Genomic DNA, 19,148 nt, shown 5'->3' on the forward strand with positions numbered 1-19,148 from the left:
TTATATATCCAGTAAATTTAAATTTGACGCATTACATTAGAAAAATAATACCAACTAATAAATTGAAATCCATTCAATAACACAGAATAGTTAAAAATAAAATAATAAATATTATTTATTTTGTCTTATACAAAAAAAATATATATATTTACAGTTATTAAATAGTACAAAAAAAAAAATACATAATTAGGATTGAAAATTATCATCTTATATTGGATTTTAATAATTAATAATACTAATAAGATGTAAGCCTATTATAATTTTGATAAAAAAAAAAAAAATGGATTACAACTATATTATAAATCGCTGACTTGGTATAATTTGTTGATGACCTCATGTAAAAAAGTTTTCATAATTGAAAACATGTACAATTTGTTTGATTGAATATTTAGATATGTTAGTCTGTACTATACACATTTTATACTTACTGGGAGTTACTAAATATTGTAATGATGAAAATAGTTTGAAAATGAAAAAAAAATAATAATTGTTAACTTTAATAACCACAAATCAAAAAAATGTTTGTTGTAGTTGAATATTCATATAACACCGTCATCACTTCCATTTATTTAAAATGTTTGAGCTGCTGAATAAACTAATATTATTACAAAAATTAAAACAAATCCATACACCTAAATATAAAAAAGTAGCCTTTGCATATTTTTAAAAATTTTGTTTTTTTATATTATCACTTTATTTATAATAATATATTATTTTTATATTAAAAATATAATGTTCTATTTTAAACCAATAAATATTTAAAGATTAAACATGTACAATGCTTTTAAGATTAAGCTAGCAGCTTCTTTTTTAAAAATCTTTTTAATATTAATTTTTTTCAATAATATTTTTATTAACAGTAATAAACCTCTATTTTGGTTACAATTAAAAAATTCTATTATTAAGTCGAAATTAAAATGTAAATTAATACTTCTTATTCAAGATCAATTATAAAATAAATTTTAAAAGCAAATTAAATGTTATAAATTTTAACTATTATCCTTTAAATTTTTCAATTTTTTTATCCAAATTTTCATTCATAAAAAATAGTGATAATTATAAATATAATAAAAATAATAAACATTAAATTAAAATAAATTATGTTTGAAATTTTAAAGTTTAAAATTTAATGAAAATGGGATTCATGATTTATTAAATGGATCGTTACCACAATCAAAAAGTGTTGATTTATTATGGTTCAAATTTGTTTTTGCATTAATTATTATTATTGAAATTAGATTCAATGTAATTATTTTATTTAAATTTTAAACTTTTTGATTGGAAATCAAATATAGTAAGTTATATTAATAAAATTAATTATTTCATCAATTAAAAGTTATATAAAGAAATAGTCAAATAATATCAATAAAATGCTCCTAAAATTGATGAAATTCCTGCTAAATGTAAAGAAAAAATAGTTAAATCAACTGAAATATTAGTGTGAGCAATATTATTAGATATTGGAGGATAAATTGTTCCTGTTCCTAGTCCATTATTAATTATGAATCTACAAATTATTATTATTAATGAGGGTAACCCTTTTTCAGGCATTTTATTTTTTTAATTATTTCTATTTATCTGAAAAGGTTGGGGGGGGGGGTCAATACCCCTCAAAAAAAAAGAAGGAAAAAGGGTTCATAGAGGATTTATTAATATACATAGTACATAATAGAAATATACATCTATATAGCTTATATATTTAGTATATATAAATTTATATAAATATCATATACTTTTTTTAAATAATTAATTTAAGGGTTAATATTTAAAAATATGAAAAGAAAATTTGGGTTGAAATTTAGATTATAAATTAAAGAAAAAACGATATTAAACATTATTAAATTAAAGAATTTTAATTGAAATAATTAATTTTAGTATATTAATTTTTAAATCTGCGTGAAAAATGTATATAAAAACTTTAATTAAAAAAATGTTTAAAAAATAGTATACAATATTATTAAGTTAAAGACTTTTAATTAAAATAATCCATTTAAGTAATTATATTTTAAATTACTAAAAGATTATTAAATTTAAAAATTTTGAATATTATAAAACCGTATTATATTATTTTATTAATAATTATAATTTATTTTGTTAAAAGATTTTATTTAATTAAAAAAATACATGACATTTTTTGATTGTTAATAATTTCATAGAGGATTTTAATTATTCTCAGTGTTAAGTATTAAATATTAAAGAAATTTAGATTTAATTAATAATTTAAGTATAGACTAAATATGTGCCAGCAGTTAGGGTTACACATAATATACAAGCAAACTAGTTTGGTTATTAGTATTAAATAAAGTCTATAAGTTAATTTTTTTTTTCTAAAGTAAAATTTAATTGAATAATATTATTATTATTATTATTATTTTATTCTATTTAATTTTATTTAAAACTAGGATTAGATACCCTAAAATAAAAATTTAAATTAATTTACTAAAAAATTAATAGTTGTTCTTTAAATTTAAATAATTTGGCGGTATTTTAGTCTTATTAGAGGAATCTGTTTATTAATTGATAATACACATGTTTAAAAATGTATTTTCTTTATTTAGTTAGTATTTAGTACTATTTTAGGTGTGTTTATTTCATTGCTAATAAAACTGTCTAATTTCTTTTTAGTATATTTTATAAGCGTTTTGCAATTGATGACAAGCATTCTGGTTTTCTTTTAAGTCTATCTGCAAGGTCATTTATTCTATTTTCATATCTCAAAGAGTAGAAACGCTATTCATATTTGTCTTTCTCGTTTTTTCTATGGAAACTACCATATAAAATAAATAATTTATTTAATAATGCACACGGGCTGCAAACATACGAGAAGTGTCGTCTTCTGGATGGCAACCAATATCTTTTCCATTAAACCAGTCTTCATAGTTTTCGGGTTGTAAACGTCTCACAACGGTTTCCATGTCAATTTTTACATTGTCCTTGCAGCAATGACAAAGTGTAGCTCTTTTCCGTATTCTACCCAACGGAGCGAGGCAGACTTAGACTTAGTCGTTTCAGCCATATTGAAAAGTTATTATAACTTCTCTTTTCTCTTGTGTTATCTAAAACAGTTGAATAGAAACAATTAGAATAATATAACGAAATTTCGTATTCAGAATCTTCTACCTTGTCAAATGGAACATTACGCGAGTAACATTTGTGGATATTAAATAGACATTAATTTATGTATAGGATGTGCGGACATATTGAAAAATCTGAACGAAAAAGGCCATTAACTACTCCTATAAAATACATATAATAAAATCACTTCGGATGAAGTATACAGAAGTTACCATGACGACTTTGGGCTTCCTTTGTGAATGCCAAGAAAATGATGTTTTTCACATTCCAAATATAAAATAAGCTATAATAACCCAATCAATTTTTATCCCATAATCCTCATTCACATAGTTCAAAACTGTACCAAGTTTTTTAATATATTTTTTGAAAAAAAAAATCATACAGTGTAGGGTTTTTAATAAATAGTACCAATTTGAAATGTCATGTTTTTAGTCTAAAAACTTTTAGCATGATAAAAAAACATTATTTCAATGATGTTTAATTCTAATATTACAATATTATAGTGTATAATCAAGATAGTTTATTCCTAATCAGTATTTAAATAGATACCCGATAGATGTGTTAACTGTTATGTAAATAAATGATACATTACTGATGCATGTTTTAAAATTGTCCAGCTCTACTACAGTTACTAAGTCATGTATAAACAATTTTCATATCTCACAAGTCTTATGTAAACTTTATTTGACATGATAAGAAAACAAGCTCTCCAAAATAATGTTTGCACTAGTATTCGCAGTTAATACCATTTTAAAATTGTTTATGGTTGAAATGTTCCCATCTAAACTTTACAAACTTTAGGTATATATTGTTTTTCTCATTTAAGATTGCAGTAGTAAAACACAACTGTGGAAAAAAATACGAAAATTTGATAGAAGTATAAAAGCGTTAGGGACCGATTGAACTGGACAAATAGAAGGATAACATAACTAATATCTGATTAAACTTTGTTATTATATATCCAGTAAATTTAAATTTGACGCATTACATTAGAAAAATAATACCAACTAATAAATTGAAATCCATTCAATAACACAGAATAGTTAAAAATAAAATAATAAATATTATTTATTTTGTCTTATACAAAAAAAATATATATATTTACAGTTATTAAATAGTACAAAAAAAAAAATACATAATTAGGATTGAAAATTATCATCTTATATTGGATTTTAATAATTAATAATACTAATAAGATGTAAGCCTATTATAATTTTGATAAAAAAAAAAAAATGGATTACAACTATATTATAAATCGCTGACTTGGTATAATTTGTTGATGACCTCATGTAAAAAAGTTTTCATAATTGAAAACATGTACAATTTGTTTGATTGAATATTTAGATATGTTAGTCTGTACTATACACATTTTATACTTACTGGGAGTTACTAAATATTGTAATGATGAAAATAGTTTGAAAATGAAAAAAAAATAATAATTGTTAACTTTAATAACCACAAATCAAAAAAATGTTTGTTGTAGTTGAATATTCATATAACACCGTCATCACTTCCATTTATTTAAAATGTTTGAGCTGCTGAATAAACTAATATTATTACAAAAATTAAAACAAATCCATACACCTAAATATAAAAAAGTAGCCTTTGCATATTTTTAAAAATTTTGTTTTTTTATATTATCACTTTATTTATAATAATATATTATTTTTATATTAAAAATATAATGTTCTATTTTAAACCAATAAATATTTAAAGATTAAACATGTACAATGCTTTTAAGATTAAGCTAGCAGCTTCTTTTTTAAAAATCTTTTTAATATTAATTTTTTTCAATAATATTTTTATTAACAGTAATAAACCTCTATTTTGGTTACAATTAAAAAATTCTATTATTAAGTCGAAATTAAAATGTAAATTAATACTTCTTATTCAAGATCAATTATAAAATAAATTTTAAAAGCAAATTAAATGTTATAAATTTTAACTATTATCCTTTAAATTTTTCAATTTTTTTATCCAAATTTTCATTCATAAAAAATAGTGATAATTATAAATATAATAAAAATAATAAACATTAAATTAAAATAAATTATGTTTGAAATTTTAAAGTTTAAAATTTAATGAAAATGGGATTCATGATTTATTAAATGGATCGTTACCACAATCAAAAAGTGTTGATTTATTATGGTTCAAATTTGTTTTTGCATTAATTATTATTATTGAAATTAGATTCAATGTAATTATTTTATTTAAATTTTAAACTTTTTGATTGGAAATCAAATATAGTAAGTTATATTAATAAAATTAATTATTTCATCAATTAAAAGTTATATAAAGAAATAGTCAAATAATATCAATAAAATGCTCCTAAAATTGATGAAATTCCTGCTAAATGTAAAGAAAAAATAGTTAAATCAACTGAAATATTAGTGTGAGCAATATTATTAGATATTGGAGGATAAATTGTTCCTGTTCCTAGTCCATTATTAATTATGAATCTACAAATTATTATTATTAATGAGGGTAACCCTTTTTCAGGCATTTTATTTTTTTAATTATTTCTATTTATCTGAAAAGGTTGGGGGGGGGGGGGGTCAATACCCCTCAAAAAAAAAGAAGGAAAAAGGGTTCATAGAGGATTTATTAATATACATAGTACATAATAGAAATATACATCTATATAGCTTATATATTTAGTATATATAAATTTATATAAATATCATATACTTTTTTTAAATAATTAATTTAAGGGTTAATATTTAAAAATATGAAAAGAAAATTTGGGTTGAAATTTAGATTATAAATTAAAGAAAAAACGATATTAAACATTATTAAATTAAAGAATTTTAATTGAAATAATTAATTTTAGTATATTAATTTTTAAATCTGCGTGAAAAATGTATATAAAAACTTTAATTAAAAAAATGTTTAAAAAATAGTATACAATATTATTAAGTTAAAGACTTTTAATTAAAATAATCCATTTAAGTAATTATATTTTAAATTACTAAAAGATTATTAAATTTAAAAATTTTGAATATTATAAAACCGTATTATATTATTTTATTAATAATTATAATTTATTTTGTTAAAAGATTTTATTTAATTAAAAAAATACATGACATTTTTTGATTGTTAATAATTTCATAGAGGATTTTAATTATTCTCAGTGTTAAGTATTAAATATTAAAGAAATTTAGATTTAATTAATAATTTAAGTATAGACTAAATATGTGCCAGCAGTTAGGGTTACACATAATATACAAGCAAACTAGTTTGGTTATTAGTATTAAATAAAGTCTATAAGTTAATTTTTTTTTTCTAAAGTAAAATTTAATTGAATAATATTATTATTATTATTATTATTTTATTCTATTTAATTTTATTTAAAACTAGGATTAGATACCCTAAAATAAAAATTTAAATTAATTTACTAAAAAATTAATAGTTGTTCTTTAAATTTAAATAATTTGGCGGTATTTTAGTCTTATTAGAGGAATCTGTTTATTAATTGATAATACACATGTTTAAAAATGTATTTTCTTTATTTAGTTAGTATTTAGTACTATTTTAGGTGTGTTTATTTCATTGCTAATAAAACTGTCTAATTTCTTTTTAGTATATTTTATAAGCGTTTTGCAATTGATGACAAGCATTCTGGTTTTCTTTTAAGTCTATCTGCAAGGTCATTTATTCTATTTTCATATCTCAAAGAGTAGAAACGCTATTCATATTTGTCTTTCTCGTTTTTTCTATGGAAACTACCATATAAAATAAATAATTTATTTAATAATGCACACGGGCTGCAAACATACGAGAAGTGTCGTCTTCTGGATGGCAACCAATATCTTTTCCATTAAACCAGTCTTCATAGTTTTCGGGTTGTAAACGTCTCACAACGGTTTCCATGTCAATTTTTACATTGTCCTTGCAGCAATGACAAAGTGTAGCTCTTTTCCGTATTCTACCCAACGGAGCGAGGCAGACTTAGACTTAGTCGTTTCAGCCATATTGAAAAGTTATTATAACTTCTCTTTTCTCTTGTGTTATCTAAAACAGTTGAATAGAAACAATTAGAATAATATAACGAAATTTCGTATTCAGAATCTTCTACCTTGTCAAATGGAACATTACGCGAGTAACATTTGTGGATATTAAATAGACATTAATTTATGTATAGGATGTGCGGACATATTGAAAAATCTGAACGAAAAAGGCCATTAACTACTCCTATAAAATACATATAATAAAATCACTTCGGATGAAGTATACAGAAGTTACCATGACGACTTTGGGCTTCCTTTGTGAATGCCAAGAAAATGATGTTTTTCACATTCCAAATATAAAATAAGCTATAATAACCCAATCAATTTTTATCCCATAATCCTCATTCACATAGTTCAAAACTGTACCAAGTTTTTTAATATATTTTTTGAAAAAAAAAATCATACAGTGTAGGGTTTTTAATAAATAGTACCAATTTGAAATGTCATGTTTTTAGTCTAAAAACTTTTAGCATGATAAAAAAACATTATTTCAATGATGTTTAATTCTAATATTACAATATTATAGTGTATAATCAAGATAGTTTATTCCTAATCAGTATTTAAATAGATACCCGATAGATGTGTTAACTGTTATGTAAATAAATGATACATTACTGATGCATGTTTTAAAATTGTCCAGCTCTACTACAGTTACTAAGTCATGTATAAACAATTTTCATATCTCACAAGTCTTATGTAAACTTTATTTGACATGATAAGAAAACAAGCTCTCCAAAATAATGTTTGCACTAGTATTCGCAGTTAATACCATTTTAAAATTGTTTATGGTTGAAATGTTCCCATCTAAACTTTACAAACTTTAGGTATATATTGTTTTTCTCATTTAAGATTGCAGTAGTAAAACACAACTGTGGAAAAAAATACGAAAATTTGATAGAAGTATAAAAGCGTTAGGGACCGATTGAACTGGACAAATAGAAGGATAACATAACTAATATCTGATTAAACTTTGTTATTATATATCCAGTAAATTTAAATTTGACGCATTACATTAGAAAAATAATACCAACTAATAAATTGAAATCCATTCAATAACACAGAATAGTTAAAAATAAAATAATAAATATTATTTATTTTGTCTTATACAAAAAAAATATATATATTTACAGTTATTAAATAGTACAAAAAAAAAAATACATAATTAGGATTGAAAATTATCATCTTATATTGGATTTTAATAATTAATAATACTAATAAGATGTAAGCCTATTATAATTTTGATAAAAAAAAAAAAATGGATTACAACTATATTATAAATCGCTGACTTGGTATAATTTGTTGATGACCTCATGTAAAAAAGTTTTCATAATTGAAAACATGTACAATTTGTTTGATTGAATATTTAGATATGTTAGTCTGTACTATACACATTTTATACTTACTGGGAGTTACTAAATATTGTAATGATGAAAATAGTTTGAAAATGAAAAAAAAATAATAATTGTTAACTTTAATAACCACAAATCAAAAAAATGTTTGTTGTAGTTGAATATTCATATAACACCGTCATCACTTCCATTTATTTAAAATGTTTGAGCTGCTGAATAAACTAATATTATTACAAAAATTAAAACAAATCCATACACCTAAATATAAAAAAGTAGCCTTTGCATATTTTTAAAAATTTTGTTTTTTTATATTATCACTTTATTTATAATAATATATTATTTTTATATTAAAAATATAATGTTCTATTTTAAACCAATAAATATTTAAAGATTAAACATGTACAATGCTTTTAAGATTAAGCTAGCAGCTTCTTTTTTAAAAATCTTTTTAATATTAATTTTTTTCAATAATATTTTTATTAACAGTAATAAACCTCTATTTTGGTTACAATTAAAAAATTCTATTATTAAGTCGAAATTAAAATGTAAATTAATACTTCTTATTCAAGATAAATTATAAAATAAATTTTAAAAGCAAATTAAATGTTATAAATTTTAATTATTATCCCTTAAATTTTTCGATTTAGTATATCAAACTAAAATTAATAGAATAGCTAGATATTCTATGAAATAACTCGTTAAAGCATAATTTTTATGTATGATTTCATATTTTCTAACATTCGAAGGTATTTCATGAACTACCTAGTTATTTTATGAAATAACGGAATTCAATACTTTATATAGAGATATAAAGTGCAATTCGACTTTCCCAGTCTTTGACGTGAGCGTAACTTAGATATTATTACCTATAATTACAGAAATCGCAACTATTGTATTACCTATAAGTGACGTGACCGCAACTAGTGTACAGCCGAACGCTTTGTTATACTACCGTCTGCCAATATAATTCGTTAAAAGTCGATCACCTGTGAGTGGTGACGTTTATATAAATTAAATTATATAAAGAGAATAGATTTTGTCAAATACGAGTTTTGCATAAACATTTCAGTTATTCGTGATTTTTTTTTAAAAGGCGTTCGCAATTTTTAGAATTATTACATTGAAAAGTAATGAATATAACCATCATGTCCACCCAACACGGTACAAACGAATTGCATACCAAAATAGGTAGACAAACCTTTTTGATTCGCGTTACTATTTCATCTACAGTTAATTATTGTAAGTAGCTCCTAAAGTGATGTTGCCATAATAATTAATAAAGATATGCCAGGTTATATAAAAAATTGAAATTTAATTAGATAGATGTTGATAGAAGAGCATACACCAACAATAATAGTTGGACTTCCAATATAAATTATAATTTTTAGATGATTAGCTACAATGTATAGATTTAAAATTAATTTTTTACCATCAACAGTTTGATCTTTAGGTTAAATTTTTTTTGTTTATAATTGAATGTTTACTAGATGTGATTCTTGCTAACTCATTTATTGATATTATTTTTCATGATGCTTACTATCTGGTAGATAGTACATTTTCACTATGTTTTATCTATATGAATTGTATTTGCTATCATTGTTAGTTAAATTCAATGAACCTATTTTTACTGGATTTTCAATAAATATTTTTATCATTTCAATATTTTTTAGAGTAAACATCACTATTATCCCTTAGTTTTAATTTTTTACTATGAACAAAAATATCATCAGATTAATAATTTACACGTTTAAAATTATAATTTTAATTTACAATAAGTTCTTGAAATAAAATTTTATTTTTAATAACTATTTTTAAATTAAATTTAAGTAACTTTATTGAATCAATTCATAATATACCACCTTTAAAACATTCATACTAACAATTACCATTAATTATTGATTTCTAATAAGACAGAATTAATATGCAATAAACTTAATATTCATTTCTAAAGAATAATTTTTTTTTATAAATTATAAATTGATTAAAACTAAGATTCCAAAATAGAAATTCACCATGACACCACTAATAGAACAATTATTTTTTTCGTGATCATACAATTTTTATTATTATTATAATTTCATAATTTATTATAATTATAAAAATTACTTATACAATACAAATATCTGAAAATCAAATAATTGAATTTATTTGAACTACCTCCCATTATTCTTATTAATACCTTCACTTAATTTTCTTTGTTTAATAGATGAAATTAAATGTCCAATTTTAACAATTACAATTTTTGATTAATATTGAAATTAAATATTACAATTTCCGACTAATTGAAGAAGATAATCAAACTCATATCCCATTTAAAATTAAAATTTGTCTTTTAATTTCATAAGATTCAATTTTACGAGCAATTCCTAATAAATTAAGAGCGGTAATTGTATAAATATTATTAATTTTACCTACATTATATAATAAAAACGTTTAAAGTAAAAAATGTTATCCCTTAAATAAATTTATATTTTGAATTTTTATCATTTAATTGTCTAATCCGTCAATATACTTAAACTAATGAAATATGTTAAATGATTTCGTAGAAAAATTAAACATAAATAAAAATAATGATGAAGGTAAAATTAATCATTAAAACAAATAATAACTAGGGCTATGATTTCTTTACATTTGCATTATATTTCCTTTATAATTTTTTCATAATAATTGCATATCTGTGAATTCCATTTATATTCAAGAGGACGTTATACCCGCATGTGTTGTCTCTGTCTTACTAATGTAGATCATAGTAAATTTTTGTTCAGCAGAACACTTTTTGTGATGTTAGCTTTAATATTTGAGTAAATTTATCTATTATCAAACTTAAAGGTAATAATGTTATCTAGGGCATCTCATAGTCTTTTATTGGTATTTAAATAATTTAAATAAACAACTTAGGTACATATTAGGTCAGATTGAAAAGTTTAATTTTTTCTCCCAGCATTTAAGTAAAAATATATAAAAAACAAAAATGAATTAATCATAACTTTGATTTACAAAATAAAATCTATGGAAATTATTTTCAATTAGTATTAATACAATTTTTTTTTTACAGTAAAATTACTGTAGATGTAAATGAAGTGGTTAATACTGGAATAACTATATATTTGTGTGATGGTGAATCATATGAAACTAATTTGAAAAGAACGAGATACAGTTTGAATCGCGGACTTAAACCCGATCAAATTGTCGGAATAACAAAAATTGACGTTTATAATAAAAAGGACAAATGCAAACGATGAAAGAGTAGATTTGATTGACGCCAAGGATATTTATGAAAAATGGCCCAGCCTAGCGTTAGATTATTATCAAGCCCGGCTATTTTATACATCACCTAAGGGCGAAAAAAGAAAATGGGATAAACTTAAAGTAAATCTGAATATAATTACTTAAGTATTTAAATTTGTATACATAATTGTTTTGTATGAACTTATTTATTAATTTCAAGTATCTATCAAAGTAACACTTCCATTTTTATGCATGATTATTAACTTTACTTTTAACATTGTTATATAATCGCGATACTAGTGTAGCTATATCGATAGTGTTCTACAAATACTATGAGGCATTCAACATATTAAAAACAAACAATTAAGTTAAGTTTATATAACTAGGTATATAATACTAATTTTTACTTTTCAAATAAAGATTTAAAACTGTGAATACTAGAAATTGTTAAAAAAAAAGTTTGTGCTTTCCAGAAGATTTCAAAAAATACTATTAATATTCATTTATGCATTTAAAACCTTAAAATATACATCTCATGTCCTCTTAGAATAATAAAAAATATGTTCTAATTCAAAATACTGTACACTGATTCTTTAATAAATTTAAAACCATTTTATTTTGGTTAAAATTTAAAATTTGGTCACAGACATCAGCTTTAGACAACTTAAGTATAATGTAAAAAAATTGGTTAATGATATTTTTTATTATTAAACATCATTAAGTTAAAAAAAAATACCTTTTCAGTTATGAACCATTTACACGTGAAAAACTGCATGACCAAGTAAACAAATAAATCGTTAAAGGCAATCTTTATTTTAGAATTATATTAAAAAAGTTAGTTTCTCGCCAATAATCAAAAAAAATTTAAATATCAAGATTTAAACAATAATAAATTACTTTTGTGTTATATTTTTGATAAATCTTTCCTAAATATGTGAATCATATCTTCTAATATGATGTAACTATAAAATGCACCATAAACTTTTTTCCGTACATTCTTTGCTAAACAAATCTTTACTTAACCTTGTCACTACATATGCTTATAAAAAATAAAAATGTATGCAGGATGGACAAATATTGAATTATAATACTTAACATGTTTGCTTACTTTACTTACTTTAAATATTTCATAGAATTTTGTAAAAGATTATTAATATCTGTTTATGTATTATTATAATTATATATTTTATTATTTTTTTATGTTTCAGATCCTGAAAATTTTGTATTTTTTAGAAAATTAATATAAACTGTATATAGTTAATTTAATAATGTAAATAATTTTTAATTTTATGAAATTTATTCTAATTTTAATATTAATTAATAAGCCAAAATAAATTTTAATAATTGTCTTAAATAATTTTTATTTACTGTTTAATATATTTAGTATTTTTACAATATAACTAGTTTACAAGTTTGATAAGCAATGTTATACAATATAAAAGTATCGTTTTTTACAAGAATTATAAGGATTTTTAATAATTAGTTGTGATAGGCACTGTAAATTTAAATGTTTTTGATTATTTAATTGGTTCTCTTGAGCTTTATAGAAAGACATCTTGAAATAATTGTTATTTTAGTCTAGGGCTGATGGTTATATTTCTGATTTTATAGTGGAGAGTAATTGTTTCTAAGAATGCTAAATTGACCAGAATGCATTGGAATAGAGTTTTGGTTCATAATATTGGTTTTGCATCAGTTCCGATTAGTTAAATTAGAATTTAAGTGTTTTGTACTAGAAATGTATTAAGTAAATATTGAAAAAATAAAGAAAATTACTACTGAGTAAGATGTTTTTAACAGTATCACAATTAAAGTGATTAAAATTATTTATGATTATTTTTATAAAAAAAAAACTGCCCTACAGGTAGTTCATACCATTATGGTAATAATTTCCGTGTCACACTAAGTTATAGTTGTAGGTATTAGGTACATAATATTATTGTGATAAATCTACAGGTGGTTAATGAATTAAACTGATAACCACAGTTACAATAGCATACTCTGAAAATTCTGTCCATCAACTATATATATATATATTATCGAATAATTTTGATTGTAAGAGGTGACAATGTCCAAATAAAAATTATACTATATTTAATGTCATACCTACTAAATGTTATTATCCAAATTATTTTTAGAGATAATCATTGAATCCATTGTCTATTAAAAATAAAATAATATCTTCTCTTAATAAAAAATAACTATCTTTATATTGAGGTCAGCATTCATTCAGCAACATTAATCCACTCATGGTTCCTCATTTCTAGATATTAGATATAGCTGTCCTTACTCTGTTCTAATCAAATCTCAATTACCTATTACTTATTTTTTAGATTATTACCTTAAATATATAATACTCAATATTAATTAATTAATTAGCACTAATACCATAAATTATTTCATGCTAGTTGCAACGCCCCAGCTCATCATATCACAATCACATATACAATTATCGCATGTAGTCAAGAACCATCTACTAAATCTACTTAATTGTACCCAACACCAAACAAAGATTTTTATACTGAATATACTTATAATTGTAATTTAAATAAATAAAATAAGTATTTATTAGAAATACAGGGACGGACTGCGACCCAATCAACCAAATGTTCTGCAAAAAAAATTGTCCCTAGTCTAAAGCATTATCACACCTATTAACTAAATAAAATATATTTATATTTTTGGATATACTGTTATTTAATTTTGATTCTCCTTAAAATGTAATGTATAATATATATATGTATATATTGTAAAGTTAAATTTTTTTTTTACTGATGTACCCAACAATAATTTATAATAAGTTTTTTATTTTAATTATTAAATATAATGAAATTGGTATATATATAGTTTTTACTTTAAATCATTGTTTAATAATATGAATATAAACATTGTTTATATAAATTAAAAAAAATACTGGCAAACAAACTAACAAATGCTATTTTAGCTCATACATAAAATATATCTGTAGTCTAATAATTACATACCTAGTAAACAGATTCAAAAACTAATCATTTAATAAACGAATTAATGTTAACATATAATAATCATAAAATATGTTCCTCTACCGTATGTATCTAACGAATTGTTGACAATTAATTATTTTATAAATCATAAATCAACTATGAAATAAATTATTTTATATAGGTACTTACTAATAGAATAATAATTAAGTTGATTAATGTACGCACAATATAATAAGAAAACATATGATATGTAATATATAAACTAAAAAATTAACTTACCAAAGGATTTTCTCATACAAATACAATTAAGCAACTTTGGTGTTTTTGTTCATTTGTTGCGTTATACAATAATCTAACTATTGGAAATTGAATAGGTAGTAAAAAGTAATTAGATACATATTAATAATATTAAAAGAAAAATGAATTTATCAGTTTTTTTAAACAAAGCTTTTCAGGTCGGCCTTTTGGTTTTCTTCTATAATGTATTATTGTATTATGTATTTATTTAAGAGGACATCTCACCAGTCACCCGCATGTATTGTCACCGTCTTACACACGTACGACATGGTATTTAAATTTTAATATTAGAATGAATTGATCTATTATCAAACTTTTAGGCAAGAACATTGTCTGTGTTCTCTAGTTGGTTTTTTACGATATTTTAATTATTAAGTGAATTATGAGCATTTTAAAATACTTAATAATTTCATACTCATCTCACCTAAAAGTTTGATAATAGATCAATTCACTCTCATGTTGAAACTAAAAGCACACTATTGAAACTGGTGAACGAAAATTTACCATGTCGTACGTGTGTAAGACGGACTAGACGGAGACAACACATGCGGGTGAGACGTCCTCTTAAGTATTAAATCATAACTGTATTTAATTCTACACTAAGTATTAAGTAAACAAATTATTTCATATGCAAGGTGCACGACACTACGACAAACACAGAAATCAGAATCAGTAATATAATAGATATAATCATACTGTCATAGTATCATATCGACATACCTCAATATTAATATTGTAATAACTATTTTAGGAATATGTTTCCCGGTATTCGCCGACGGTGGTCGACTGCTGATAGCACAGCGATATATATATATGAATATTTTAATAATAATACACCGTTTCGCGAGTGGAGGTAAACTAGTCGCACATCCATCTTATCTGCCGCCGTCAATAGCACGTAAGCCAAAATTCTCACACTCTTTACCATCCGACGATTACGTATACGAGCAGATTTTTGCCGACCAAAAGCTTTACGATCGTGACCGAACAGGCGAAAATGGCGTGAGACTGTAAGAAGCGCATCGACCAACGATGAAAAACGTGTAAATAGTTAGTAAAGGTCTCATTAAAAACGGACTATAGCATATTGCGTGATATCATTAAATTAATTATATATTATTATTATAGATTGCTCAGTGGCAATACTCACTGTTATAGAAAATAATAATATGTTGCACGAGAGTTGAGTTCAATTGACTGCCAATAGGTGGCTACACGGGTAACGATATAATAATTGAAATAATAATTTATACTCTATAGTACATATTTATTATATTGTTTTATTTTTGGTTACGACCTAACGATCACGACGATCATAATACAAATTACAATGTTGTAACTTTTTTATTTACCTCACCACGCACCAAGTGCAATTGTGTAATGGCTAATGGCTAATTCGGATACTATAATAATATTTATTGTTTATTAATAATTGATTTTATTGATATAAAGTACCCATACAAGTATATTATAGTATGATGGTCAGAAATTGAAAACAAATAACAGTTATTTAGTTATGTAAATTGTAATTTATTTAAAACAACCTACAACATGTAATTTTGAAATACCAGATGATATTTAAAAAAATTCAAAATAAATAAAAACTGATGGTTTTCAAAATTTTTCAACTCAAAATAAATTTTTCTGTTTTTAAACATTATAAAATACATATTGACATTTTCAATAAAATTTGCTGTCTCTAGTGCGATATTAGTTTTTAATTTACCAGTAGCAACAGGTATTAACTTTACGAAGCTGCAACAGATCTACATTTATTAAGAATTTGTATTGCCTACTATCACGACATTTTTTGAAAAACGTTTGGAGCAATGTGAGCGAGCAGGTGCAGTTTTACACATTGCCCATGCAGTATTACTTTTTATGTGAATTTCATAAGGTTTTTTTTGTATCTCTAAATTAAATTCATTTATTTTCAATTTGTATTTTATCACCTAATAAATTATTCCGTAAGCTTTTTATCAAATTAAGTATATCATAAATTAAAAATAATTTTTAACCATTTATGTATATTGTCTACTAATGGGTTATTATATATTGTACCGAGTAATGAAAACATTCTTATATTTTATGATCCCTTACAACTATTCGAGTTTAGCCAACGACGTAACGTACTTTCACTAGGTAAAATAATTTTATGTTTAGCATAAATATTTTATATTATATCGATGACAATTTGTTATAAAGAGATAAAGATAATTATTTTTCTTCACTTGCTTACTATCCGCTGCTTACGCAATTTATGGTTAATTTGCATGGTAACTAAAATTTTTGAAATTATTGATGGACATTTGACTGATTGTAAAAATTGTTTTATACTAATTTTTTGTTTTGTTTATTTTTTTAATATGGTTTAAATTTATGTTTCAAAAACTTATTGTTGCCCTTTTATGTTTAGTAGCTTTCGCAATCGTATGCATCAGTTTTTTAACTGTAGATTTGGGGGAATTATTGATTCCGCCGGCTACTGTTTATAATATTTGCACATCCATTACACCGGACACTGTTTATGCCCCCCCCCCTTGTATATTTATTTTAAAATATATAGACCTACATAATATACAATATATACTAATAAAATGTATAAAATGATAATAATAATTGTATATTTCAAAAATTGAATGTATAATCTAATTAATATAAATGTAATTACTTTTGGTAATATTTGAACACATGTTTTAAATACGAGTGAAAAGAAGAAAAGTGAATATATATAATATTTATTTAGAAATTGTATTATCATTCAAATCATTAAATACATTTTTAATATGTACTAATATTGTTTTTTTTTTTTTATTTTTGTTAAAAGCACTATGCTAAATGCTAATTAAAAATAAAAATATTTATTCAGCGAAGTTAAAATTTTTTTTATAAAATTTAGACTATATTTTATAAAATATTCATAATATATATGTTCGTGCCGGGAACGTACAATAATAGGCTGTGCGCCCGGTCACCAAAAGCTTCGTTTGCACTATACATCGACCGACCTTTGTAAATTATGTGTATATATGTTTAGCACTCAGCAGGAAGTGGACAGGTTCGCCGAGCAAATCCTGTGAGTGCTAGTGTGTAGGTGGTGTGTATAAACTTTAACTAGTGGACGAATAGGTAACTCTAATAAATTATGATAACTCAAATGTAAATAATAAAAAATATGCTGTATAATATTAATAATAAATACGGCCTTTTTGGCCCAACAGGTAAAAATGTATATAATAATATTTAATAAATAATTGGCGCAAATGTATAAATGTACAAAAATATAATAACTGCGCCGAACAGAATAAAATATAGGTATAAAAGAAATAATAAATATAAGTTATGGCCCTTCTGGCTCAATAAGATAATTATAATATATTAACAGCTATCCCCCACTCATTTACCCACCGACAGCGACGCTATACGCGATTGCATATTATATGCAGCTATTTGAGCTGTAAACTCGTATACAATTGCTTAAATGGATGATTAATTTCAAACGTAATAGTTATTGTATCTTATGTACCTAGAAAAAAATTAATTAAAAAGACGTTAAAATATGCTAGAAAAAAATGTTTTTCCTTGTTTAACATACCGCGTAAATTTATAATTTTATTTTATATTACTATGTGCCTATAGTAATAACTAATTGTTCATTTGTACTTGTATATTTATGCAGCTTAAAGCTTAAATCACAATTATTGAATTACGAGATAGTTATATATAATATAAATATTAAATATACATATAATATATTTTGATTAATTAGCAATTAAATCTTGCCTACATTCAGAAATTATACGTCAGTTTAATTGACAAAAAACTATAACAGTTAAAAAAAAAATATGAAATGTAATAATTAATAATACTATAAAAATCTTGGGAAAAGGAAAATATTTTTTTATTTATTATATATATTATTTTTTAAATATTGATAAAGTTAGGCATTAACTAATTAGTTTTAATACATGATAACTTTCTCATTTAACAGTTATACAATAATTATTATATTACTTACATAATAATATTGTGTACAATATTATTAATAATACATTATTATATATATAATAATGCATGGACGGTAACAACGACGGCTTTACCGTGTAGATATAATTGGTATTCGGAAAAAAAATCACCGTACCAACTAAATACATTATTCGTTAATTTATTATGATTTACATAATTAAATATAATCATTACATTTAAAATCTAAAAATTGCTCTCCTGTA

At 22.9% G+C, this 19,148-nt stretch overlaps 1 protein-coding gene across 4 annotated transcripts in view; it reads right to left on the bottom strand.

The window, feature by feature from the left end:
• Positions 1-19,148, bottom strand: part of LOC113560246 (histone deacetylase Rpd3-like) — a 40,123-nt gene that overhangs the window by 10,935 nt on the left and 10,040 nt on the right. For 2 of the 4 annotated variants that reach the window (XM_026966016.1, XM_026966014.1), the window contains exons 3-4: positions 6,852-7,086; positions 2,822-3,056 (exon numbers count right to left, since the gene is read on the bottom strand). The gene's annotated coding sequence lies outside the window, so the exon portion shown is untranslated. Of the gene's footprint in view, positions 1-2,821; positions 3,057-6,851; positions 7,087-14,901; positions 15,037-19,148 lie in introns of those variants that run through there. The other 2 variants (XM_026966015.1, XM_026966017.1) reach the window with 2 other exon arrangements.

This window comes from Rhopalosiphum maidis, chromosome 4 (genome assembly GCF_003676215.2).
Source record: "Rhopalosiphum maidis isolate BTI-1 chromosome 4, ASM367621v3, whole genome shotgun sequence".
NCBI classification, from domain to species: Eukaryota; Metazoa; Arthropoda; class Insecta; order Hemiptera; family Aphididae; genus Rhopalosiphum; species Rhopalosiphum maidis.